The sequence below is a fragment of the Rhagoletis pomonella genome, unplaced genomic scaffold (genome assembly GCF_013731165.1).
Source record: "Rhagoletis pomonella isolate Grant_MI unplaced genomic scaffold, Rhpom_1.0 Rhpom_scaffold_00009, whole genome shotgun sequence".
Taxonomy (NCBI): domain Eukaryota; kingdom Metazoa; phylum Arthropoda; class Insecta; order Diptera; family Tephritidae; genus Rhagoletis; species Rhagoletis pomonella.
This window is the reverse complement of record NW_023458563.1, coordinates 35,311,820-35,327,742: the sequence shown is the minus strand read 5'-3', so window position 1 is coordinate 35,327,742 and position 15,923 is coordinate 35,311,820. Positions and strand designations below refer to the sequence as shown.

General features: G+C 34.7%; 1 protein-coding gene across 1 annotated transcript in view; it reads left to right on the top strand.

Annotated features, from left to right (window-relative positions):
- The first annotated feature begins 1,099 nt into the window (after positions 1-1,099).
- The window catches only part of LOC118745752 (fatty acyl-CoA reductase wat-like), a 155,958-nt gene continuing 141,134 nt past the window's right edge, over positions 1,100-15,923 (top strand). The window contains exon 1 of the mRNA XM_036479400.1: positions 1,100-1,475. The gene's annotated coding sequence lies outside the window, so the exon portion shown is untranslated. The remainder of the gene's footprint in view (positions 1,476-15,923) is intronic.

Sequence of the window (15,923 nt, the reverse complement as noted above, 5' to 3'; positions counted from 1 at the left end):
GGTGGATAATGCATTAAAATTCTACATTGCATTGCGTTTAGAAATTTAACTGCATTATCTACAAAATACCATAAATACCACATACAACAAATCCCGAATACCTCTAATATGTAAATTGTTTCATATCGATAATGTTTTGTAGGGCTGTGTGAATATTTGATTATTATAACTTTTACATATGAATATTTTTATTTATTTGTAGATAATTTCTATTGCAAGCGATTTCGGGTTGTACCTTTAGTTCTAATAGAGAGAGCAAAGCCCTATTTTACAATTATAGAAATGGAATGGTAACAATATCCCATCATACATTCATACTAACAGATTAACCCGTTTCTGCAATAGAGTAAGTCTAGAGAATGTAAGAATTCATGTTTATTTTTCCACTAGGATACTGTAAACGCATTTTGTATTTTATATTTCTGGTTCTACTAACACTAGTGAGCACCTACGTTAAGTTTATTTGTATTTTCAAATAGTGTGACGCTTCAACTGTTGTTATTATACTATGTCCCTACGAGGACTGCCAATTACGTAGCTCGCTTCTGAATTGCTTCGGTGAATTACCCCGTTTACACGACTCATTCCTAATTTCCTTTATTTCCTCCCTTTCTTTGTTTTGGTTTTTTCTATTCTCTCTTGCTCTGATTACTTAGTTCGATACATTTCCGATTAAAATTAGAGACGGCAGCGATTTGTTCGTAATTCGCATGGTAATTGGATCTGAATTACCTACAAAAGAGGTAATTCGCTCTTAAAATTTTGTATGACGAATTACTTAATTCGAAGAGCAATTGGGGCGCCAATTACGAATGAGAGAGCCAATTACGAATGGGACAGCGAATTACGTGCCGTGAGGACATAGTATTAGACGTCCAAAAACGTCAACGCGCAATAAAAAAAAAAAACGTCAGAATGACGATGAAAACGTCAACCTGGCAACGATGATCGGCGGTGTTACGTAGTAGCTACTTGCAGAGCGCAGTGCCTCTGCTGCTGTTGATTTCGCCTTTGCCGCTCTGCTCTTAATGCTGGTGCTGTCGCAAATGTTGGTGTTGGGTTTGCACTTACTTTTGCTTGTTATAACAATTGCTCTTCACAATATGACAACTGCAGCGGCAGCAGCAGCGATGTTGCATGGCAAGGTGAAATTGGGGATGGAGAAATTGAATTTGAGTTTTATTAAATATGCGCCGGCGGAGCCATTTACGAAGTTTATTTTTCTTACACCTTTTTCGAAAACTAATAGAGTGTGGTGTGCGGAACTCGACGCCATGAGACGCGAAAGCCATTGGCCAGTTTGATAAGCAGCCAATTCACATAAGATACATAGTTCGGTGCAGCTTAGTCTTGGTTTCTGGTCAGCAAATGTTGTGGATTTATACTGTGCATACATAGGTCGGGGTCTACAGACAACGACGACGACGAAGAGGCGACCGTCACTAAAAAAAAAAATCTAATAACAGTAGCGGCTGGTAACAATCTTTTGAAAATAATAATAGTTATATTAATACCAAATAATCGCACATATCAAAATAATATTATATGTTTTTCTTAAAGTTTACCAATGCGTAAATAAATGCTTATACAAATGATACTAGTAATCAGTCAGTTTTACGAAACCGGAAATGAAGAAGCCGTTTCCGGTAACGAATGATAACGCGGCAATGTTCTATCAGTTCGTCTCACGTTCGGCTTTGTCAAATCTGTATAGAAAAAAGAATACCACATGTATTCATAAATACATACAATCTTACATATGTACATCCAAACATATATGTATACATAAGTGTGTGCGTGCAGATGTGAAAAGATACATACATATTTAAACACATACTAAGCTTTTCACAACCAAATCTATACAAGCGATTGAATCCTTTTTGAAAGGAATTCATTTACAGTTATGAGTGTAAAAATTCAGCTGATATTAGAGTACAAATGTGCGCCAATATATATTTTATGTGTGTGTAAATATAATAACTGCAAGTGAATTCAAATACTGTAGTGGAATTCGTTGAAAATGTATTTATTTTTGATTTCGAGATGCACCCCGCTTCACTTAAATAGGGACATTTTTTCTTTAAGTACCCCGTATATGAGCAATTTTCAGTTAGTTGGAATTGTCGCATGACTCGACAGTTTTTATTCGAACACATAATTTTCGCTCCTTTATTAACAAATATCAGGTTACATATGTTGTGTAGTTTATGTGAATTCAAAAAAAAAGACCACCGTACATATTTTAGAGCCAAATATGCATATAATTCAGAAATAAAATTGAGAAATTTTCACAAATAAGTGTGTGATTCTCCTATATTTTTTACAACGCTTTTATTAACATACAATATTTTATGTCCAGACCACCATTTATAGCAAAGGTATTATGGCAATGTTTCTATACAACCTAGTCTAGATATCAACCTCGTTGGTAGGTATCATATCAAAGACTCTAGAGGTAGATGTCGCCTAGCTGAAAGTAGTTAAATATTGCGCCTAAACATATGCACTACATAGGCTACACCGGAAATGGACGACACGCTATTTCTTTAAATAAAATGAATTGCTGCTGTATGTATGTATGTATATACTAAACGTGAGCACAAAAAATTTTACTTGCAGTCTTCTCTCTCTCTGTTCACTGCAAGTTGAATTATTTTAAAATCTATTACAAAATTTTATACAGGCAAGAAAAAGGAGAAAGTAAATGAAATAAAAAAACTTTTTAATATACCACGCTTTTATAAATGGACAAAAAATTAGAAAATAATATTTTTCAGTACCATAGAATTTGTTTTGATAACTTTTGATTTTGAAATTTTAGCAAGTCATTATAAAAATTTATGAGATTGTAAATGAAAAGCGTGGGGCGCATGTAATAGACCTGAATTGATATGAAAAGTAAGTAAGTATGTATGTATGTGGGTATATGAATTACTTCCGCTTAAAATCGATCTCAAATTTGTATTTTCTCTGTAAAAATTTGAGGTCTATGTTATGTAGTTTTACTATTGTCAATTAAATCCACGTTTTTCGTTTTCAATCTCGTAAATTGTTTATAATGATTTTTGCTAAATTTCAAAATCAAAAGCTGTCAAAACAAATTCTATGGGACTGAGCAATATTATTTTCTATTTTTTAGTCCATTTATAAAAGCGGGGTGTATTAAAAAGTTTTTTATTTTATTTATTTATTTATACCTTGCCAAATTTGGTGCGTTGATTGCTCATGTTTTAGTAGTACTTGGAGAGCATGTTTTAGTAGTACTTGGAGAGCAAAGTTACAGAGCGAAAAGGAAATAAGAAAACCCCAAAAAAATATATGGGAAAATCTTTTGAGACGGGGATTTCAATTTAAAAAATGTTTCAACATAGTAGCACAATTTTTTTTCATAAATGGTGACTTGTCATCCCAATTGAAGTACATTATAAACCGCGTAACTAATATTTTTAATTGCTACTCTATTTAAACCATATTTTCAAAATTATTTTCTATTAGCACGGTCAAGTAAGATTTTCAAGGTTGTAGTAACTCGGATAAAGCTGAAAATTGGTACGGATGTTACGAACGTTATTATAAATGAAATGAGAAAAGTCCTTATCGATCCCAGGTCTGTAAAAAAAAATATTCAAGCTCAAAGGTCACAAAAATTGATGTTTACAATTTTTCAGCTAAACTGTAACATAAACATAAAAATAGGTTAGACAAAAGTGTAGACCATGCAATTATCTCTAAAACCCGTTATGACACTTTTTTTTCCTAAAAGTCACCATTTCTGGGATATAACGACTCGATCGACATACATTTTGTAATAATTCATTTAACTTATAAAGTACTTTGAATTGAAGTTAATTTTTTAACAGGTGGTAGTATAAAAAATTCAGTCAGTATGGCGGGTGCCACGGGAAGTTTTCCAACAACCTATAAGCAGCACATTGTCCTTTAACCTAGGATTCTTCTTCTGAAGAATTGAATAAGTATATTTTATACCTATAAACGTAAAATAAGTACCGCTCAACGAATACCACAAGAAAATTAACGTTTTTTTTTTATAAAATGCGCGAAATTCAGTTACAGTTGTAAGCAGCATTTTATCTCACATTTGGTAACTGGAACATTTGTTTAATATATTTCATTTTATTCCCCAGAACCTACAAATAAATGTCTGAAAACCCCGAGCTTTAGGTCTGAACGCTCAAGAGTTATACATTAATTGAAAAATAAATTTTGTGCGAGTTGCACTAGAAATTTCCTGATTTTCTCGATTTTAACATTTAAGCATTTTAGCATTTAGTCATTTAAACCGTTAGTTTTGTTTTGAATAGCTATTTATTGATATTTACACATATAAGTATTTTTAACGAAGGTATAGAAACCGCACTTGGCTGTGCAGCTGCTTTGTGGCGGCAACAATATGCCAGTACGCAAAATGTCCCGTCTCAAAAGATTTCCCCATATAGATATATCTACTTAATACCCAAAGGCATTTTTTGTCCAATTCATCAGATCTGCACCGTTCGTTGGATTTTCGAAAATGAGGTGTCTAATGAAAGAGCTTGGGCTGTAGGTGCTAGAACTTACCGTTGATTTTGGCAATTTATGTTCGACCATTTTTTTATTAAAAAAAATGCAGAGCACCGTCAACAAAAAAAAATTCTAAAATCAGCGGTAAGTGCTAGATACTTAAAATTTGGACTTTGTTATACTAAAATTTGATGGGCTACAAAACGTTGCATCACATTGGATTTTATATTCTAGTAGTTAAGGAACGCATGGGTGTAGCTGGATAGGGGCAGGGGCTCCGCCCCTAACTTCCAAGTTATCCATATATACATACATATATGAAAAATAGTACCCCAAAATGCTAGCTTAATAATGTCGAGCTTCCCTAAATTCCATTTTGGTTACATGCATGAAGGAACGTATACTAAAAATTTCAGATAAGTGTTCCCGCTTTAAGAAAATAAATTTCCTCACAAAAAAATCGAAGTTTGCGAGAATTGTCCATATGCATGTTGATTCTTAAAGAAATGTGGTGAAAAAGGAAAAAACACCATCAGTAGATTTGCTTTTTTGTGCATTTAAAAATGAAAAGAAAATTTTGCTTACTCACTTGAATTTCATTAAGATATTATATGGGGAAAAAGGTAAAATCTAATTTAAAAGCATACCAATAATTTTCCCTTATCTTCTTAATTTAAATATCAAACTTCGGAAAACTATCATAGAGGTCTATTAAAGTACTCATTGCTGCTTTTATCGCAGTGATCTCTTAAAAAAAATGACTTTGTTTTCCTCGTTTTTACAGCTGGTGTTGTACGAATCAGTGCATTCTAAGATCCCAGGAAAAATAATATGCGAAGGATGTTCAAACGCTACTTTTTACTATAAAAACTCAAGTCGCGATTCTTTACGTGGCACCGTTGAGAATTTTCAGAAAGTCGCAAAAAAAGGAGTAATTGACGAAAAAACAGTCACCACAGTATTTCTGCTTTTCTTTACTACACTGAGAAAAAAATCAACAAAAAATTGGTTAATATTACCAAATTCAAACTTGAAAAGGAATCAATGTAATTTTTGGTTAATATTAAAAATGCCTTGGTTCATGTTTTCAACAATGAATTGGTAATATTACCACACTTTTGTTTACATTAAACAAACTTTTGGTTGTCGATTTTTTCGTTTGAATACGTTTATGTTCTGCATTTCACGGATGCTGCGGAGGTATAAAGCAAACATTTGTATAATCATTTTGATACGTTGCCTCTGTCGGGATTAGCAAATAACAGCAAGCATCTCTACACACTCAGCTACAGCCGCTTTATAAATTTGCCTTCAAATGCTCAACTTAGAATCAATTTTCTTCGTCGTTCGATTTGGTTCTGCACTTCACAGAGGCTTTTTCGTAATTAATGAAAGCCAAAAACAGAAAAAAAAACAAAAATTATGTATCGCGCTGACGGCATTCGTACTGCTGGAAGCTATCAAATAACAGCAAGCACCTCTGCACGTTCAGTCACTGCCATACATACGAATTTGTTCCCAAATGTTCAAGTTGAATCACATTTCTTACAATCGGCTTAAGTATTAACCATGAAAAAATCGAACCACAACTTGGTTGAAAAAACCATTGTGGTTTTGGCTCAGTGTTGTAAAAGAATAAATCTGAGAACCAAAGTCAAAATCAAATTTACATGTATTATAAAATATTTTTGTTGCTAGAACGTTCCGCTATTGAATTTAAAAAGAAAATAGCCGGACAAGCTTTGCAAGAAACAGATTTGCAAACATACATAGAAATCGAGTTGCTGCAAGGAGAAGAGTTGCATTTCCTTTAAAAGTTTTAAAGTTGTGTTTTTTTAGTACTTACAGGAGAAAATATTTTTTAGTAGATGGTTCTCTTAACATTTCCTAAAAATATCTTTGAGAAGGGCAAAAGTCGCACATAATTTTGGAAACGGGTCAAAAAATCTAAATTTTCAAAAAGTCGTATCAAACGATATTGATGCCTAAAAAGGGTCAAATTGCCCTTCAGTGCACAACGGCAACAATGCGTGGCACATTTACTGGTGTTCTTTTTTTAAATTTGTATTCTTCCTTATGCTAACATAAATACCTACATGTTTCTATAATTTTCTTCCAGTATCACGATAATAAGAAGCCGATCAAAAAATGGATCTCGCATCATTTATATTTGTTTGCCTGAATTCCGTGTTTTTTCACACGACGTTGGACTTATCAACAGCTGCTAATAATATGTACTACGATCGCCCGTTGTCGAAATTCGACCACCTCACTCTCACACACTTTCATTTTGTTTGCTACGTTTTTTAAGTCCATGAGCACTTCTTGATCGTCTAGGTCACTAATATTATTAGGGGGAGTGATATCTTTTCGGTTAAATAATTTTATAATTCATAGGAGCAGTAGGGAGGAATAGATTTATATGGGATTTTGTTAGCGTATTTATATAAAGATAATGGATGATGAAACAAAAACAGGCATTCATAGGCTTATACGAAAATTGGAATAACTCGGCTCTGGAGCCACCTATCGGTTCAATTGTTGCAGTAGTAACGCCTATTTCGAATTTGATGCAAACCAAACTATACATGAAACTTCCCTTGATGTTAGCAACACGCATATTAAATTTAAAGCAAATCGGACCATAAATAAACATTTTCGGAATACCTTGACTCCTGCGTCACCTACCGGAACAACAAACAAAATGCGGACCTCCTCTTTGAAACACCTTTCGAACAAAAGAACAACTTTTCAAATCGGTTGAGAAACATAGGAGCAGTAGGGAGGGATAGATTTGTATGGGATTTTGTTAGCGTATTAATATATAGATACTCCTGTTGATTTAATTTTTTTTATTTATTTATTGACAGTCTTTAAGACCTATAAAAAATCTTGTCAGTCACATTATTAACTTATTTAATTGATTGCTCTTCTACTAATACTATACATTAACATTTTTCATATTTTCTTTACTAATTTTTACTTATTTTCAAATACATACACATTAATTTATGTATTAATTAATTAATTTATGTACAATTAATTAAATAATTATACGTACATTATAGCCTCGGGTTGAGTAGCTGGCGAGGCCTAGTCTCCAGTCTATCTTTATGTCCAGCAGGCGGAAAGGCCTAGTTTCCGCTCTGCGTCAATAAAGGCGTTTACCATGGTCGGAAAGGCCGAGTTTCCGATCCATGTTCTTTTCATAATTATGTTGCTGTGAAACGGGCGGAAAGATCTAGTTTCCGCTCCGCACTGCGGACGAGCTGTTGGGCATGGTCGGAAAGGCCGAGTTTCCGATCCATGCTCGTAACGTCTCTATTATGCTAGTATCTTGTTATAATGGGGAGGCCCAATGGCAATCTTATATGTGTTTTTTGCAATGCTCGTATAATAAATTTTGAATTTTTGTAAGCTATTGTAGCTTCTCATATTTACGGGCAGTTCGTTAAACATTTTTAAACCTTTATAGTACAAATCTCTCATTTGATTTTCCGTCTGACAAAATGGAAGTCTAAAGTTATGCCTGACTCTGGTTTCATAGGTGTGAGTGTCACTGCTGTATCTAGAGTTATCACTCAAGTATTTCGGAAGGGCTCCATTCTTTATATTATAAATAAACTTCATTGTATGGAAGAAGATTAGTTGTTTCACATTTAACCAGTTTATATTGTTCAGCATTGATGAAATGCTGGTATCGTATCGGGCGCTAAGTATGTGCCTCATAGCTCTATTTTGCATTTTTTGTAGCCTCTCTATATATACATCTCAGGTGTTATAAACAGGATAGTGGGGCAGTATATAAAATGTGGCTCAGTAATTGGTCTGTAAACCATAATTTTATAACTTCTCCTTAGATGTTTACATGTCCTTTTCATAAATCCAATTTTTTTTGTCGCTTTGTTTACGGTATACTCAATGCTATCATGGAATTTTAATTTATTATCAATTAGAACACCAAGATATTTAATTGTAGTAACCCCTGTAATTTTTTTCATCCCTAACATGTAAATCGGGTCGCCCTAATTTAGTTTTATTTGTTAAATAAATTATCATATAATTGGTCTTTTTTACGTTTAACATTAGCTTATTTTGGCATAAACAGACATATAGTGAGTCTAAGTCATTCTGCATTTTATGAGTTACTGGGTCGCAAATTATGCGCGAATGCTTATTCATAAGCTGACCAACCGTCCTCCTTTAAGGAGAATTGTCCTCCTCAAACGTGATTTATCCTTCTCAAAAATTTTGTCCTTCAGTGTCCTCCTTGTGAGCAAAAACGCGCTCCTTGTCCTCCTTTTCAAGTTTTATAACAGTGAAATTTAAAAAAAATTTCGTTCAGAATATTATTCCCTAATCGTACACAATCATTAGTTGTGTTTTCGTATTCTCCAGCAAAAAATATCCAGTAACTTGCCAGTAACCAAATTTCGGAGAGTAAGACAATATTTACTCCCAATGAGTGAAATATGCAAGAATGTACGAAAACGCAAAACCAGCAAGAAGTTGCTAGTTTTATGAACAGCTGATTAATTTGTTAATTTCCTATGCAATTTTCTTAGAAAGCTAGTATTTTCCATCTTATTATATATTTAAATAGGTTTGTTTTGTCAATTTCAACTCTAAAAGCACCACAAATAATTATTTTGTTAATATGAATTACATTAAGCATCATGCCACCAGCTGTTTTTCTTACTAGCAAATAGTTGCTAGTAAAAATTTATCCAGTAAAAATCCAGTAAAACTTGCAAGTTCAGCTGTTATTTTTGCTCTCTCAATTTCCCCTCTTTTGCTAGTTTCTTGCAAGTTTTTGCGTACGAAAACGACATCCAGTAAAAAACCAGTAAAATTAGAACTGGATTTACTGGATAGTGCGTACGCGAGGGCTATTGTATTTAAAAGGCGTTTACATTGTTAAACTTTCAGGTTAAATGATGTAAACTTTTGATTCAACTAACCGCCTGTGAAAGTTGAATAGTGTAAACGCATTCATAATTCGCACTCCAATTACCCTTCGAAATAAGTACTTCGCCATACAAACTTTTTAGAGCGAATTAGCCCATCTGTTGGTAATTCAGATCCAATTATCATGCGAATTTCGAACCAATCGCTGGCGTGTCTAATTTTTATCGGAAATTTATCGAAAGCAATTCAGAAATCAAAACTGGCACTTTTTCTAAGTAAGAAAGGTAAAGTTTATACATGTATACATCACCAATTTAATACAGAAACTTATAAATTTTTAGCAATAACTTACATTTTGCTAAATTTTGTAGTGAAGAAAACACCAAAACAGAGACAGAGAACTGTCAAATCGAATCCAGAATGTACCCGCGGGAATGGGGTAATTCACGATCGTAATTGGAGGAGCGAACAAATTAAGTGAAAGACTAGCTAACGACGCGTCTTCACAGGCGAAAATTACTGCTTACCATATGTCATTTTGTTTGCCAGATATGTACACGTTTTATCTGTGGCAATATTTGTGGGTGGTGATTTTTTATCTATATGGCTTAAAACAAGTATGTTCGTTGCATTGGAGCGCAAATATGCTTAAAAAATTTAGAAAATGTATTATTTCACATTTAAGTACGTAATCAAAAATAACACAGGCCCGGCGGCGGATCCAGACTTTTTTTGGGGTGTTTACCGGGAAATTTTGCCACTTATTCTTATTACTTTAAATAAGTAATTCCTGTATAGTTATACATAAGGGTCGTTGAAATAAACTAACTTAGCGAATTTATGGCCTTAAAATTACCTATTTACTGTGAAGGAAATTTTCCCATTTAGAAACATTTTTATTTCAATTTTTAAAAGTTTCGGTGGGCATTTGTAATTTTGCATGTAAATTACATGTAAAAGAGATTGCTTTCATTAAAAATATTATAACTTTTCCACCGTTAAGTTTTTGTATTTTCAATGTGGAGAATTTGTCCTCCTGGATTGTTAAAAAATTCTGGTCACCTTATTATTCATCAAGTCAAGTCAAATATCGCATTTTATGCAGTTCAAAGTGCTCTCAAGTTGATTGCGACAGTTTCATTATCTTATATTAACGCACAAGGACGTATGTATGTACATTAGGGCAGTAAAAAATAAATCAAATAAAGTCGGAATTTTAATGATCCCACCCCCTAGGACTGTTCCATTCCGAAAAATAATTTACCCCTATTTTTTATTTTGAAATCAAAAGATATTTAGAGATCGCTCAAAGCGCTCAAAGTTTTCCATGTATTTTATATGGGAAAAACAACTTTTCATTGAAATGGCATAGAATCCTTGAAAATCGATACTTTTCAATCGGAAAACTCTGATTCTCTTCAGAATACTTCCAGTAATAATACCCAATTGTTTATTTATTTAACCATTTCTTAATACTAGCGTTTTTTTAATTCCAGCGATTTTTTTATGTAGCGGTCTCCACTGCATCTTGTTATGAACAAATTGTTAAATTAGTAATTGGGTATTATTATCCTGAAGAGAAACATGGCTTTTCGGTCCAAAAATATTAATTTTCAAGAATTCTATACCATTTCTGCCAAAAATTTGTTTTTTTCCATATAAGATACATGGAAAACTTTGAGCGCCCTCTAAATAAATAAAGAAGTTGCAAGTTTTATGAACAGCTGATTAATTTGTTATTTTCCGACACAATTTTCTAAGATAAATAGTACTTCCCATATATTTAAATAGGTTTATTTTGTCAATTGCAACTCTAAAAGCACCACAAACAATTCTTTTGGTAAAGTGAATTGCGTTAAGCATCATGCCATCAGCTGTTTTTCTTACTAGCAAATAGTTACTAGTAAAAATTTATCCAGTAAAAATCCAGTGAAGCTTGCAAGTTCAGCTGTCATTTTTTCGCTCTCAATTCTCTCTCTTTTGCCATATCCAGTAAAAACCAGTAAATGATGGATTTTACTGGATAGTGCGTACGCGAACAGGGCGTTTTTCACATGCATATATATGGACCACCCTAATGCACATACATACGTACTGTAAATACTCATTTAAGTGAATAAAAAATTAAAAGCGGATTTATCGTGTTGTTTAAAAAAGCCACAAAAAACTAACAAGGTGTTAACAAGGTTGTTTTCACGAGTTTTCTTCAAAATTTATCAGCCCTCCAAATGGGACTAAAAATAAGCTTCTCTGCACTGAAAATAAAGTTTTCGTTAATTGTACAAAACTGTTTTCTTTAGTATATTTTATGAATGCGTTCGTACTATTTACTCAAGAATTTCGTATTATTTCTTCGTTTTTTTTTACCGAAATTTTTGTAAAATGCACAATTGGTATATTTAACGAAATTATTTTCGTAAATCCTGCGGCTGTGGCTTTCATTCGCCACACTGTAAAAACCATAGTACGAGTTATAACACAAAACTTTTCTATTTTTATCGTAAATTTCAAGCGTTTTTGTTTAACAAAATATCTTGCAAAAACGCTTAACATTAATGATAAAAATATAATGTAAGTGTTGTGTTACCATTTGAGCTATGCTTTTAATAGTCTGTGAGTATGCGTATACCCCTCATCTGTAAATAAAAAATGAAATATTTTCAAACTTGTGTAAAATAAATATCCAAAAACTTGTATACAACTAAATTTTAATTGAAAAGCACGGGTATAGGCAGATAAATGCGCTATTTATCCGCCCATAGTTTTATGGTGAATTTGTGTTACCAAATAAAAACATTGTTGATTCTCTTTTACAGTGGAGTACAATTCATACAGTTTAAAATGAAATATTTATTCATTATTTTTAATTTGTAATCCGATTGTATGCCGCTGTGGTGTAGTGATTACCATTCCGCATGGCCTGGGTTCGAGTCTAGTTTCGGACCAATATCAAAAAAACAAACACTATTATCCAAAAGTAAATTTCAAAAAGCAATGAGATTCTGGTTCCGAACACGAAATCAGGTTCAATCTAAAAAATAATTTATTTTAATGAAATAAAAAAATAAGAATCAGCTTTAGTCTTACCAAACGAAAACCATCTGGCATTTTGTATTGCGGTCAAACAACAAATAAATATTGGTTTTAGATTATTTATTCTCGGTGTCTCGAATGCTGTTCATACGTGTTGCAGCGCACGCACACCAGTGTTTGATTTTTTTAGTTAGTGCTGACACTGTCACATCTGCTTTTGTTGTATATATTCTAAGTGCGCTTTGAACGTCAACCTCTTATCGATCAGGATTCCCAAATACTTTATCGCTGGTTTTGTTGAAATTTCGTGTTGGCTAATTCTAAACGTAAGGTCTTATGATTTTTTTTTACTTGATATCAGGACGGCCTCAGATTTCAGTCCTGCGAGCCCGTTTGCAGTGAGCCAAGACCTAACTGCATTCACGGAGCTGGTTGCTATGTCCCTGACATCTGGAAAATGCTTTGCGGTTATCACTAATGCTACGTCATCGGCAAATCCTATTATATGGACGTCTTGAGGCAATTTTACACGTAGAACACCGTCGTACATATTATTCCACAGGAGCGGACATTGGACGTGCCCTGTGCACTTTCATACCACAGAATTCGGTTGTGAAAGTAACATCTGATTAGGAGACTTAGGTATTTAGATACTCCCGAACGATGCAGTGTGTCCAATATTTTTGCCCAGTTTGCCGAGTTGAACGCGTTTTTAACGTCAAGGGTAACAATAAGACAGTACTGCCTAGAGGCCCTGAGCCATCGCGAACCAGAGGTTGCACTCCTAGCTAAATGATTTACCGCCGATACTGCATCCACTGTCGACCTACCTTTCCTGAAGCCATATTGGTTGGGTGAGATACCTCCCTTAGCTAAAACTTCTGTCTCCAAGCGGTTGGCTATTACGCGCTCTAAAATCCTACCAGCTGTATCAAGCAAACAAATTGGTCTAAATCTGGTAAAATCGTCTGTTGGTTTACCTGGCTTAGGCAGCAAGACTAACTTTTCTTGCTTCCAGATCGATGGGAAAATGCCCTCCGCGAAACATACGTTGAAAACTGCCACAAAGGAATCAGTTAGATGCTTTACTGCCAGTTTGAGGGCTTTATTAGGTACACAGTCGGGCCCGGATGCTTTCTTGTCATCTGTTTTTTCTACTGCATTCAATACTTCTGTTGCTATTACCCGTTCAAACGATAATGCCGTCTCGGTTTTCACCGGGGAAACGAGCGGCCTTTGTTTGGGGAACAACGTCTCAACCACAGTCTTTAGAAAAATGGGACACGTTGGTGTGGGAGCTTTGGTAGCTTTCAATTTCTTTGTAACAGTTTTGTAAGCATTTCCCCATGGACTTCCTTCTGCATCGTTACACAGCTTACTGTCTTTAATAGCGGTTTTAAGGGCGGTACGCGCTTTATTGTACATTTCTTGACTTACTTCGAAATTTTTTCTTCCTCCGGAACGTTGAAAACGCCTCCTGCATTGAAGGCAGCGCATCCTTGGAGATGCTATTTGGTTGTTCCACCAATAAACATCGTTGTGTGGTCTGTGCGTGGACCGCCATGTTTTCTGCCGGCCCTTCATATTCACGTGCAGGTAGCATTTCTACGATTACGTCCACGTCCAGTGAAGCAACTTTCCATCCGGAAAAAGTGGGCTTTTGAATCTCCTGCTGGGTACTGACCCTACCTTGATTTAAGTCGCATATTATTGCAGAGTGGTCGCCTTGCGTAAAATAATCCACTTAGTATGCCGGGACAGCCCCTTGCTTACAAACGTCAGATCAATAACTGATTCATATCCGTTGCGGTTGAAGGTGTATTCGGTACCCGTGTTTAAGAGGGCGACGTTCAAGTACGCAAATGCTTCCAATTTTCAAGTTTAGCGGAGTTCAAGTTTTCGGAAACTACACATTGAATAAAACTCGGCTTTTGTCCACATGACCAGATTGCTGCTTTACCGTCTATGTCGCGAGTCCATACTGTAGAATCTCTGTGTTTATAAGGTTCACTGAGGATTGCAATGTCTACGCTTAACTCATTTACAATTTGCGCTAGTAGGTCTTGAGCGGACTGACAATGGTTCAGATTGAATTGGAGTACTCTCATGGTCTTTGTAGTTTACGGACAGCCTCCTGATAAAAAGGACATTTTACGCCTCCGGTCTGGTGATTTGATCGGCTTGGGTCTTTATTTGTATATAAGATGCATTTCGCTGGATTTTTGCATGTTTTGGCTGTATGTCCTTCCTCTCCGCATTTAAAGCAGGCACCTCTTCGATTCTCTGTACTCGAACAGTTTTTCGCGATGTGGCCCACGTTTAAACATTTGTAGCAACGTGTTATCTGTGTGTGGTGTGTAGAGTTGTTTGTACTAAATTACACAGTTATTGCGCTAAAATCAAAATCATTTTGATATTTTGCTCACGCTCATGTTATTGTACAATAATTCGTGTTGCGTATGATCACAACTGCGCAATTTTTGGTCTAGTTTTGGCATTTTGGTGTCCAGATCGCGCTGTAAATATGGATGAGCACAGAAAAATTATTTTTTTTTAATAATATTTTGCGTTTTGAAGCTGAAGCTATCAAAATATACAACGCACATTTTTATTTCTTGCACATATTTACTTGAGTAACGTTTCTCCCAAATAATAAAAAAAGTGAAAGTATTGGAACGGTTATAAAATAGAGCTCCACTTAACCACACTTTTTATTGTTATTATTTTCTTCAATTTTAAATAAATAAGGATTGCGCAATTTTATTGTGTAGCAATTTCCACAATATTGACTTGTACAAGATTGTTTTTCTTTATGCAAATAAGCATACAGATTCTTCGTTTTTCTTAGAGCAAGTGATTAACTCAGTGACCAGGATGAATGTATTTACATAAAAATTTATTCAAGCAAAAATGTTTTGGGTAGGCGTCGGGGCCAATGATAACCATCAGTTACCAACTCTGCATGGTTGTAAGTAATGCAGAGTCCCTACGGCTTATAGCGCTGTGGCTTTGCCGGTTAAAAACTCTGTAAGAGTTTTTTGCGGTATTCCTCAAGCGGGAGTGTTGAGCACCGGTTATGTATTCAAGTTCAAAAAAGTGGTAGGCGCTGTGACCAATGGTAACCGTTGTACCACCTCTGAATGCCGAAAGCCATACAGAGCCCCGTGAGACAACTCCGGAAGAGTTGTGACGCATCAAGAGGGATTGTTGAGTATCGTGTGTGGGTTGTGAGTCGCTTAAACAGCAAGTAATAATACATTTTTTTATAACTATGAATTTACTTACACAATTTGATTTATTACTAGCAGACCAGGAGAACTTCGTCCCGCTCAAATTTTTTTTTCTGAAATATTTTGGTGCAACATTTTCACCAAAAATTCACGTTCACGATTATCATTTTATATGTGATACATTTATCTGCATATATTACGGTTTGGTGGTTGTCAGAAGGCATAATTCCA